This window comes from Aspergillus aculeatinus, assembly GCF_003184765.1.
Source record: "Aspergillus aculeatinus CBS 121060 unplaced genomic scaffold BO66scaffold_6, whole genome shotgun sequence".
Taxonomy (NCBI): Eukaryota; Fungi; Ascomycota; class Eurotiomycetes; order Eurotiales; family Aspergillaceae; genus Aspergillus; species Aspergillus aculeatinus.
In genome coordinates this window covers 197624-211334 of record NW_020291475.1, presented here as the reverse complement: position 1 = coordinate 211334, position 13711 = coordinate 197624, and positions in this window count along the sequence as shown.

Genomic DNA, 13711 nt, shown 5'->3' with positions numbered 1-13711 from the left:
TTAGAATTATTTAATTATTTATAAAGCCGGTATAATTATTAAAAGTTATTATGTTTATAAAAATTAATAATTATAGATTATAATTTTTAATAAATTAAATTAATATATTTATATTAGATTTTTATTATATATAAACTTTATAATTTTAAAATAGATAATAAAAATTAAAATCTTTTATAAAAATATAATAATTACTAGAAGTTTTTTAAATAATCTAATTTAATATCAAAAAAACTAATTTTTTAAAATATTAACAGCCGGAGTCATATATATTTAAAATATTAATTAATCTAAAATCTAATATTTTAAATATAAATATATTTAGATTTTAATTTATATAATAAATTAATTATATATTAGAATGAATTCGCCGGTTAATATATATATAAATATATAATAGATTTAATATATTTTTTTAAATCTAATTATAAATAATTATAAAAATATTTATAAAAATTTATAAATATATTAAAACTAGATTAATTAGATTATTAATTATAAACTTTTAAATTATTAAAAAATTATAATTTAATATTTTTTAATAAAAAAAATATAGCTATTTTATTATAGAAACTATAAAAAGTAGTTTATAAAATAAATAATAAACTAATTATTATTAGAAAAAATTAATAATATTATTTATTATATTAAATTTATTTTTAAAAAAAGATTTCTTATTAATATATTAGCTGTTTTTTAAATTATAATTTTTTTAATATATATTAATAATCTTAAAAATAGTTAAATTAAAAACTAGTAGATTTTCTACTAAAAAAATAATATTATAATTATTTTAATACTTATTTTTACTATATTATAATTTTTATTATAAATCTTTTTTAAATAATAACATTTTTATTTTTTATTATTAAACTATAACTTAAGCTATATCTGGGACTTACTAGCTATTTTATATAATTATAAAATTAATTTAAATTTTAATTTTTTTAATATAAATTAAGATCTGTTTTTTAAAAATTTTTAATAAATATTTAAATTTAGACTTAGACTTAAACTTAGATTTAGACTTAACTGAAATTATAAAATACTAGTAGATATATTTTTTAGCTATTATATTATTATATAAATCAATACAGCTTTAAAAAATATTTATAAAAATAATTTAATATATAGATTTGTTTTCTATAGTCGTTACTGCGATAGGATAAGTATAGGGGTGGTTTTAGTGGGTGCCACAGGGGTTTTTTTTTATTGATTGATTAGTTTAATAATATTATAAACTATTGATTTACTAATTATAAATTTTTTTAAATTTCTTAGTGCTTATCAAATAGCTGTAATTATAAATAAAATAATTATTTTTTTAGATTTTTATTCTATATATTAATTATATAATAAATAATAATATAATTTTATATTTATAAATAATTTTTAGAATTATAGTTTTATGAATAATATATATAAATAAAACTTTATTTATAATATTAGATAATATATTTATATATCTCATAATTAAAATATTATTGGATTTTATAATATTTATTATAATAAAAATAATAAAAGTTTTTATTATTAAATATAAGATTATATAATATAGCAGTTTTTATAGTATAATTATTATTAAATTTTATAATTAATTTAAATTATAAATTTTTTTTAATTTTATAGCTATCAACAAGCTAGTTTATTTAAATAATTTTAATAAATATTATAATAAGCCGGCTCGTATTATCAGTTTTAAGTTTTATTAATAGATTTTTAAAATTTATAATAATATTTATTTTTTTTATAATTATTTTAAAAATATATTAATAGATTTAAATTTTTTTATTAAATATTATAGTCCAGCCGGCCGTCCGGTGTAGTTAGATTATATTTTTAAAAATATTAATTTATAAAAAAATATTATTATTTAATAGTATTTTATTTACTAAGAAAATATAATAAAAAATCTTAGAATTTTTAGATTTTTATAAGATTTAATTAGTTTTATTAGTAACCTTAGCCGAACTCTGCTAAAAAAATTAATTATATAATAATTTATAAAATAAATAATAATTTTTAATTTTTTTAAAAAATAAAAACTAACATAGTTAAGCTAGTACTAGTATTATTACTATTATAAATATTATTAAAAACTAAAAACATATTAATAAAAACTTTATAAATCTAGTTAAAATTAGTAAAAATTCTATAACTAAAAAATATAATAAGAGAATTATATTCTAATATAATTAGATAATTTATTTTAATATAAAGATTTTGATATTATTAATTATATAAATTAAATTAATAATTATTTATAATATATAAAATATATTTATTCAATATTTATTCTAGTTTATACTTATAAGTTTAATTTTTAAACTTATTAGTAATTTAATTTAAAAACTATTTATCTATATTTTATATTTTTTTATAAGAGATATTATAGAATATATAAAATTAATAAATATATTTAGAATATTTTTTTTAAATTTTAGTAATTTATAATAACTTTTTAGCTTTAATATAAAAAATATATATATAGATTCAAAATTTAGTTTTTAGTTTAAATATAAAAAAAAATTATAATAAGTTTTTTTTTTCTTCGGTACTATACTAGTCTGGTTGTAGTTAGTAAAATAAATATATAAATTTATAAATTTTAAAATTAAAGTTATAAAGTCTTTGCAGATATATTTTTTGATTATTATATTATTATATAAATAAGTATAGCTTTAAAAAAGTATTTATAAAAATAATTTAATATATAGATTTATTTTTTATAATTATTACTATAATAAGACAAGTATAGAAGTGGTTTTAGTAGGTGCCACAGGGTTCATATACCCGGATAATATAAATATTAATTTTAATAAAAAACTCTAATAAGACTTTTAAATCTTATATTTATTATATTCTATAAGCTGATAAAAATATTATTAATAAAATATTTAATCTATTATATAAAATTAAAAAAATATCTTATACTACTAGTTATATACTATTTATCTATCCGGTATTTATTATCTAAAAAACTGTTAATAATATTTATAAAAAATATATAGTTAATATATAAGTAATTATTAAATATTTTATATAAAGAAATATATTTAGCTTAATAGAATTTATAAAATATAAATAATAAATTTGTTAATATCAGCTGTATCTAATTAATATTAATATTATATATATACTAAAATAATCTATTATTTCAATAATTCTATAATTAGTAATTATTATTCTAAAACAAATAATTTTATCATTAATACTAAACTGTATTAGTTTTATTTTTGTTAAAATAAAGTTTTTTGATAGATTATTAAAAATATAATTAATACTAAAACAGCGGCGACTGATATAAGATCTATTATTAATTTTAAAAATATTATAATTTAAAATACTAATTAATAATATTTATCATATAAAATATACTAAAAGATCTATTAAATATATAAAATATATTTATCTAGTTATATTTATTATAAAAGGTCTAAAAATAAAAGTTCTAGCTGTATTACAGCCGACTATTTCTATTTTTTTAATTATAATAATTAAATTATTTTAATATTTATTATAATTCTTTTTATAATTATTATATATAGTAATCTTATTTCACTACTAAAATATCCAATACTTTAAATATTATAAAAGTATTAATAATATAAAATATTTTTTAGGCTTAGAAGTATTATTATATAAATCTGGATTAAAATATTTTTACATTACATATAACTAATTATATATATCATTAATATAAGCAGACTGTATATATAATAAGATTTTTTAAATAAAAATACTAATTAATTAATTAATATAAATATTTTTATAAAAATATATAATATTATTAAAGTAGTATATAATATTATATATATTTAAATTAAATTAATTATTTTTTATAATTAGGAATTTTAGAATAATATTATTATAATATTATATTAATAAATTATATCTAGATATTCATCTTAACTATAGCTTTATTTTTATAATTAATAATATTATAAAAATAATTAATAAATAAATAAATATTTTAATAATATATTTTCTAACTATTTATATTCTTATAGTAACCGGTTATTAGATTATTAAAAAAGTAATCAGACTAGAAATAGCCGATTTTATTAGTTTTTTACTAATATAAATACTTAGAAAAATTAAATATAAGATTTTAATTATTATGTTTAATATTATATTTAGAATTAAAAAGATTTTTATTTTAGTGTTCATTATAATAATATCTATTACCTCCGCTATAATTACTGCTATAGCTATTTTAATATTTTAGAAAAAATAAAAAAAATTATTATTATTTCTATTACTTAAACTAGAATTACTGAAATTATTATTAAATTAATATAAATAATAATTTTTATATATTAAATATCTTTTATTTTTAATATCTTAATATTTTTTATCTTTTTTTAGATATTTCATATTTTATAGTAAAAGAAGATTTTTATAACGGTAATTATTCATACTAAAATACTTATTAATATTTTTATTAATAGCTTAAATTTTAGCTTATAAAGTAATAATTAAAGTATAAAAACCTTTCTAAAAAAATTTAGATATAGTATATTTTAAAAAATAGAAATATTAAAAATAATAATTAGATTAACCAAACTATCCGATACTTAAATAATTAGATTTTTAAATAATTTTTATTAGAGTTAACTTATTTAGTATTTATTATTTTAAATATACTAAATAAGTTATAAATCTCTATATATTAGTAATAGACAGTAATTATTAATATAATAAATAAAATATATATAAAATTAGATAAATTAGATTAATTAAATATATTAAAAATAATAAACTATTTTAAATTAGTAATAAATATAGTAGTACTTAATACAGTTAAATATATATATATATATATATATTTTAATAAATTTAATATTTCTATTTTATATTAAGTATTTAATTTATACTTATCTTATTATATATAAAAGCTCGGTAATTCTAATATATAATATATTAGATATAGAAACTTAAAAACAGTCTTATTTACAAATAAATAATTTATAGATTAATCTAAAAACTATTAGAATTTATAATTTTAAAAAGAATTTAAAGTATATAACTATATATATTTAATATATTAAAAAATATGATTATCAAGCTGGTAAACAAACTTATAATAAATATAAAGCTAAAAATTCTATAATTAATAAGCTAGCTTAATAAAATATTTTTATTTATTTAAAGATTTTGATATTAATAGTTTAATAGTTTACTTTATATTTATCTAAAATATTTTTAGAAAAATTAAATAGATTATTTAAAAACAGTAAGATTAATTCTTATTTAGTATAGTGAATAAAATAATATTATTTTTTATAGTATTTTGATAATATAAAATAGATTAATTAACTAAACAGCCGTTATATATAGTATATAAAAATTATATAAATAGTAAAAAAATAAGATTTAATAAACGCGGAAGTAATAAGCTCTTAGTATCTTTATAATATATAAAATTAAATAAAACTATTTAAAACTATTTTTTATTCTTAATAAAAAAGAAGATATTATAGCAGTTACTAAAATAAAAAATATTATAATAATAGATTACTAAAAAAATAAAAAATATTCGAGCAGGCGAACAAATATCAAATAGAAAAAAATAAATAACCAGATTTTTAAATAAGATCTAAAAATAATATGTTTTAATATACTTTTATATTTTATAAAGTAAAAAAACATGTAGAATATAATATTAAAAAAAATATAATTTTTAAATATACTATAGAATTGACAAAGTAGTTGAATATATATAAAAAAATATATTATTAACTATAACTAAACTGTCTATAATAAAAAGTAAATATAAAAAAGTTATTTATTTAATAAAAAGTCTAAAAGACCGGACGACTAAATATATTTTTATAGCAAATATTAGATACTAATACTGCAAGCAATAATATAAAAAGATACGGAGGTCTTAATATATTAAGTGGTAAAGGCCACAGCCATAATACTATATAAAGAATTTATTAAGCTTAAGAATATAAATAATATAAAATATAAAGAATGTGTTGAAAATAAATATAAATATTTTTTAATAAAATAATTAAATAGTAAATATAAAAAATAAGTATATAAAAAATATAAATATATTAATTAGAATATTTTTAAAATTATTTTTTAACAATATATAAAATATTTTTAAGATAAGAAAATCTTAATAAAATATTTATAATAGTATTTAAGATTCTGGAATAGTATAATATAAATAATTTATATTGTTAGATATATTAAAATATATAAATAAAATATAGATTTAATTATTTGATAATAATAATATTAAATATATTCTATTTAAAAATAGTAATAATACTTAAATAATTAGTATAAATAATAATAAAAAAATTAAAAAATACTGCTTATATAAAATAATATAATTTATATAATATTTATATAAAGTAGAATATCTTAAACTTAGTAGACTAATAATTATACTTGGTAAGAATTAGAATATAAAATATAAAAAGAATAGATTATATATATATATATAAAAACAGCTTACTTAAATTGATATAACTAAAATTATTTATATTAATATAATATATTATAACTCTATAACTATTTTAATAAATATTAAGATTAATATATATCTAATACTTCAGATTATAATATACTAATATTTTTGAATTAGTAAATTTATTTTTTATTACGTTAAATATTTAATACTTTTCGTCGGTAGGACTAAATATAATATAAATAATATAATTTTAACAACTACTAAAATAGTTTTTTAATAAAAATAATTTTTAATTTTATAAATATAATATCATTTAGAAATAATAAAAAATATAATAATAAAATTATCTAGTTAATTTTAAAATATAGTTGAGCTCGGCGATATTAATAAAAAAATTATAAATTATTTATGAATTATTATTAGATATACTAAATCTAAAAGTATTTATTCTCTATTTTAAAAATATAATAAATAAAAAACTAATAAATATTTTAAATAATTTAAGCTTAAGATTTATTTACTTTGAATATTTAAATATAAGATTAAAGAATTTAATATATTTATTATAGATATAGAATATAATAATTATATTATTAATATAAATATAATAAAATTTTTTAAATTTAGTGAAATTAAGATTTATTTATTTTTATATATAAAAAATTAAATTAAGAAATCTTATTATACATATATAAAAAATCTCTTAATTATAATATATAATAATAATAAAATAATTATAATAGTCTTTGGCTATTAATTATTAATAGAAATAATATATAATATCTAAAATAATAATTTATTTATAGTTTAAAAATATCTTAAAGATTTCTTTTTAAATTAAAATAAAATAATAATTGAATTTGATTTTATAAGTAATATTATATAAATTAATAATAGTATATTTCTTAAATTTATTATTTATAGTATACTAGTAATAGATACTAAATATAATAATAAAAAATATATTTTTATATATAATATTTTTTTAATAGTATATAAAAAATAAAAATAATATTAATTATTTTTTAATTATACTACAAAACTTAATATATATAAGCTTTTAATATACAGTCTTTCTATTTTTTTTAATAATATTTATATTTATTAGTTTTTAAAAATATTGGTTATATTAATATTAGAACTATCTAAAAATATTTAAATATTAAAAAATATTAATACTTTTTTTAAAATAGTAAATAGTATTAGAATTATTATCATTATAAATAGTTATATTATTAGTAAGTTTACTAATTTCGGTATTTAGAATAATAGATATATTAATATAAATAGATTAAGATAGTTTTAAATATTCTAATTATTTTAAAATATAAATTACTTATATTAGATATTTATTTTAAAATATTATTTTAAAAATAAACTATTTATTAAATAAATTAAAAGTAAATACTAAGACTTGTAACATATAATAATAATATAATTTACTAGATATATTATTATTTTTTGAATATAAAAGATAAATAGTAAAAATAACTAAATAATCTAACTTAGTAATATAATTTTTAATATAATATATAGTGATAAAATTATTATTACTTAAAATATTAATATAAATATAATATTTAATTATTATAAACAACAAAATCTTATTAATAATTTTAATAAATTAAAAAATATTAATTAAATAAATATATATAAATATATTAGTATTATTTTTTAATATAAAGACATAGTTAATGTTAGTAAGATTAGTATAAATCTTAACAAATATATTAGTATAAGTATATAAAAACATAATAATTCTTTATATTATATAAATAAAAATATTAATTTAATCTTATTTAATTTATATTTTAATTAGAAAAAATAAGGTTATTATATTTATAAATTATAATAATCTCTTTCTTAATATCTAAAATAATATTTTTATAATTTATTATGTTAAAGCGGATTGATAGATTTAGATATATATTTTGAATTCAATATATTTTAATAATAATTATAATATATAATAGTTAATTATATAAATATACTAATTTATTATTTTATAACTGATAAAAAATATACATTTTAAATATAATATATATAATAGAATTATAGTCAAAACTAATATTAGTAATATAAATAAAAGTTTTTATAGAAAATGGGAACCGCTACCGCCACACCACATCCGCTACCGCCACACCGGCTAGGCTAGTGCCACACCTTTTTTCTGCCACCGCCTTTTATAAAAGAAAAAAATATTTTTTTATATTTATATTTATTATATATTTATTATAATATTTACTTTCTAATATATCAAATTAATATTATAATTATTAAGTTTTTTAATAATAAATTTAATATTAATTATTTAAAGATATTATTGATAAAAGCTTTTTAATATATATAATTTGAATTATTTTTATTTTTCTCATTTATTAATATTGTTTTATTAAAGAATAAACTATTAGTAAGTTTAATAATATTATTAAATTATATAACTATTTTTCAATTAAAAAATCTAAAGTAGATATTATAAATAAATCAAATTATACTAAATATTTATATTATAATTGTTATAATATTTATTATAATAAACTTAGTTAATAAATTATTGATATTAAAAATTAATTAGATTTATAAGATTTTTATTTTAAATAATTTTTTAATATTATAAAATATTTTCTATTATTTATAATTTCAAAATTTTAAAACTTAATTACAGTTATAAACTAATATTTTTATATATTTATTTTATATTATTATTATACTATTATAAAATAAAAACTTAAATTTATTTAAAAAATCTTATAATTAAAATTATATATTTTTAGATTAATATTAGTTTATTAGTTTTAGAATGTAAATATTTATATTATTATATTATTTATTTTGTTATATAATATATCTTCTCAAATATTATATAAAAAAAGTATTAAAAATTAATTTTAAAATAAACCAAAAATTTCTAATTATTTTTATTCTATTTGACTATTATTTTTATTCTATTTAATGGTTTCTAATATTATTAATATATTATTAAATTTATTTATTTAATATAGATTGAACTAGTTTTTTTATATATAAAAACTTTTTATAATTATTTTTTTATTTATTAATACTAGTACTAATATTTTTATACTATTATTAATAATTACTAATATATTTATTATATCTATAATACTTTTATATTTATAATTTCTCTTACTATTTTAATTATTATTTTAACTATTCTTTCTTATTTATATTATACTAGATTTATAACTATTAAAAATATTAGTATAATATTTAAAAATCTAAATATTATTATTTAAAAGTTTATTATTATTTTTATTAGGATTCTAAAATCTTTAAAACTTATTATTAACTTATTAAAATTATTATAAAAATTAAGAATCTTTATAAAGTACTAATTATTATATAAAAAATTTTCAAAAAATTAAATTATTAAATTTTACTTTTAATAACTATTTTTAGTAAATTCTTCTAAAAATAAATTAATATTTATTTAGCAGATAATATTTCTCAATTAAAAAATAAAAATTATTAAATAAAATAGAAAATAAAATAGAAAATAAAATAGAAAATAAAATAGAAAATAAAATAGAAAATAAAATAGAAAATAAAATAATTTCTATATAATAAATAACTTATTTTATTATATATTATTTTTAAATAAATGAAATTATTTTTGATTACTTTTTAATTACTTAAATAGACTCTAGTCTAATATATCTCCAAATAAAAAATATAAAAAAAATATAATAAAAAATATAATAAAAAATATAATGAAAAATATAATAGAAAATATAATAAAAAATATAATAAAAAATATAATAAAAAATATAATAGAAATTATAATAAAAAATATAATAAAAAATATAATAAAAAATATATTAAAAAGATATATTAAAATATAAATATAAAAATTTAATGCTTTTTCCTTTTATGGAAGGCGGTGGCAGAAAAAAGGTGTGGCACTAGCCTGGCCGGTGTGGCAGTAGCGGATGTGGTGTGGCGGTAGCGGTTCCCTTTATTAACTAATAGTTATATTCTAATATAATTAATATCTTACTTATAAATAAAATAGATTAAATTATAATAAAGCTTAAAGATTTTTTCAGTTTTTACTCTTTTTTATATTAAATATACTTTAAATTATTATTAATTATATAAAAAAGTATAATATTATATTTATACTTTTTTAAAAAAGTTGATATTAAGACTAAGATATCTAGCTAGATTATAATAATAAAAGATATCTAAATTTTAAAAATAAACTTAAATATTTTTGAATATTTTAATTTTTTTTTAATATTTTTAATTAGTATTTTAATAGTATAATCAGCACGGGTCTGGTTTATCTTAATAAATAATTTTATTAATAAAACTATTTTATATTAGTATAGTAATTAAATAATGATTAAATAATTATTAAATAATCTAAAATATAAATTTATAGTTAATCTATTAGTTTTAAATAAATTTCTAATTATATTAGTATAGTTGGAAACTTAAGTTTTAAAATAACTTTAAATTTTTTAATAATTATTATTATTTTAAAAATATTAATTTTATACTCTAATAATTTAACTAAAAAATCTTATAAAAAGTTTATCAGAGCTAAGTTATATATATAAATCTTTATATTTTTAAAACAATTAAATATAAATAAATTAGATAATTATTAAGAATATTAGAAAATATAAATAGATTATTTATATAAATATATATAAATTTATAAAATATATAGAATTTATTATTTATATTTTATCATTTATATATCAGGCTGTTAATAAAGTCTATGAAATAAATCTTAAAATATTTCTAATTTTTATATTTAATTTTATTTAATAAATCTTAGAAGTTTAAATATACCTGATACTAATAGAAAAAGCTTTTTTTTTTAATTTTTAATTATATAATCTTCTTTTATAATAATCTAATATAAATATTAAAAATAACCAGCCTATTTCTTTTATAAATATTAATAATTATATATAGTTTTTTTATACATAAACCGTCCGGGTTTTTAACTAAATACTAAACTATAAAAATAAAGAATAAAATAGATACATACTAGTTTATAAAAGCTATTTTATTAATTTTATATAATATATTAAAATATTTATTAATTTTTACTTCATTTTATAAAAATAATTTATATATATAATTATAATATTTTATTTAGTTTTTTTAATCTAATTTTAATAATATTATTAATTATTTATATATAGACTAATCTATCATTAAAATTAAATTTTTTTTTAAAATATTTATAAATTTATTTATTGTATTATAAACTTATCTTTATATTTATTATTTTTAGTAAAGATTATAACTTTATTTAATAATTTATAGATTTTAGTATTAATAAAAAAAACTTATTAATTTAAAATTCTTAAAGATTAATAGCTGGTAATATTGTAAGATTAGTATAATCTAAAAATATATATATTCCTAATAATATTAAACTTTATAAAATAACTAATATATAAAAATAATAATATATTATAATTAGATTAATTTAACGTCTAGATATAATTTAGATTTATATCAATTATATATATATATAAAATATAAGTTATAAATATTATAATAGTTTAAATAATTATATTCTATTATATTATAAATTTAACTATAGTTAAATAAAAATCTATATTATTTTATTAACTGGAAATTTATAATCTCTTATCTTTTATATAAACTGAAAATACTAATATCATATAATAAGATTTAAGTTTAATTTTTATTAGAAATTTAATATTCTAGTATATTCTAATATAAACTATATATTTTTTAAAATTAATAATAAAATTTTTAAACATAAATATATCTACTTTTAGAAGTATATTTGTCTTTAAATAATTATAAATAAAATAAACTTTCACTATAATTTTTGTATATATTTTCTAATTTTTAATTTTACTAGAAAAGTATAAATATAGAATTATAAATTCTATAAATATAAAGTTTTTATTAATATTATTTATTAAAATTAGTATTAAATATTATTATATCTTTAAATTACAAGCTTATTTTAGAAAAGACTTTCTATTAATAATTATTATAGTATAATTATTATTTAAATATATAAAAACTAGATTAAAAAGATTATAAATAATTATACTTCTTTGAGTATATTTTTATATATAAAAATACAGTCTAGGAATATTTATATAAATAAGAATATTTAATTAGATAATAAAAATATCTATTATTATATAAAAATATTATAATTTAACTATAAAATTATAAATTATATACTATTTTTAAACAGTAGCGGCTTGTAAATATTTTTAAATATAAATCTATAATATATTATTTAATAAAAAAACAATTTTATAAAAATAAGATTATTAATTACTCTTAAATTTATATTTATTATAGTATATTTTTATATTCTAATTTTATTTTTATTCTAGTTTTTTTAGTGTTCTTATTTATAGTATATATAAATCTGTTTTAATTTATTATAAAAGCTAAACTGTAAGAGTATATTGTTAATATAATTTTAAATAGTTTAAATAGAGTTTTAGCTGTTTTTTAAATTATTTTTTTTATAGATTATTAATAATTCTATTATTTTTTTACTAATTTTAATTAAACTAATTATTTATAGCTTTAAATTTATTTTTATAATTAAATGTAAAAAAAATCTTTAATTATTATAAAATTATTTTTATATATTAAATAAATTAAATTAATGAAACTAATTTATCTGCTTATAAAATAATATATTAATAAATTATAAAATAATAGTTTCTAGATTTAGTTTATTGATAGTATATTATAAAAAAAACTTTTTATATTTTTTTAATAAATTTACTGTTTTAGTTTTTACTGTACTGCTTTACCAGATTAATAACTTTTAATATATAAATAAATAAAAAATATTAATTTTTAATATTTTAAACAGTATATTATATCTTATTTAAAACTATTTATATTTTATTTATAAAAGTTTTAAATTATTTTTTAAATTAGTTATACTTTTTATTTATAATATTACTATAAAGTAATTTATATTAAATAAAAAATCAAGCTTACTATTTTATTATTATTATATTTTACTATAAAAACAAAGACTAATAGTTTTATTTATCAATTATATATTATAATTTTAAAATATAATTTTCAAATAGTTTATAAATATATATATAAACTAATAAATTATTTTACTATTTTTATCTATAATTATAGCGCGGCTAGAAAAATCAGATTAGAAAAATCTAATATTATTAATATACAGCTAGTAAAAATAACTGTTACTATATTATAATAATATTATAATAGCTGAAATATGTATAATATTAGTAGATGTATATAATTATAATAAAA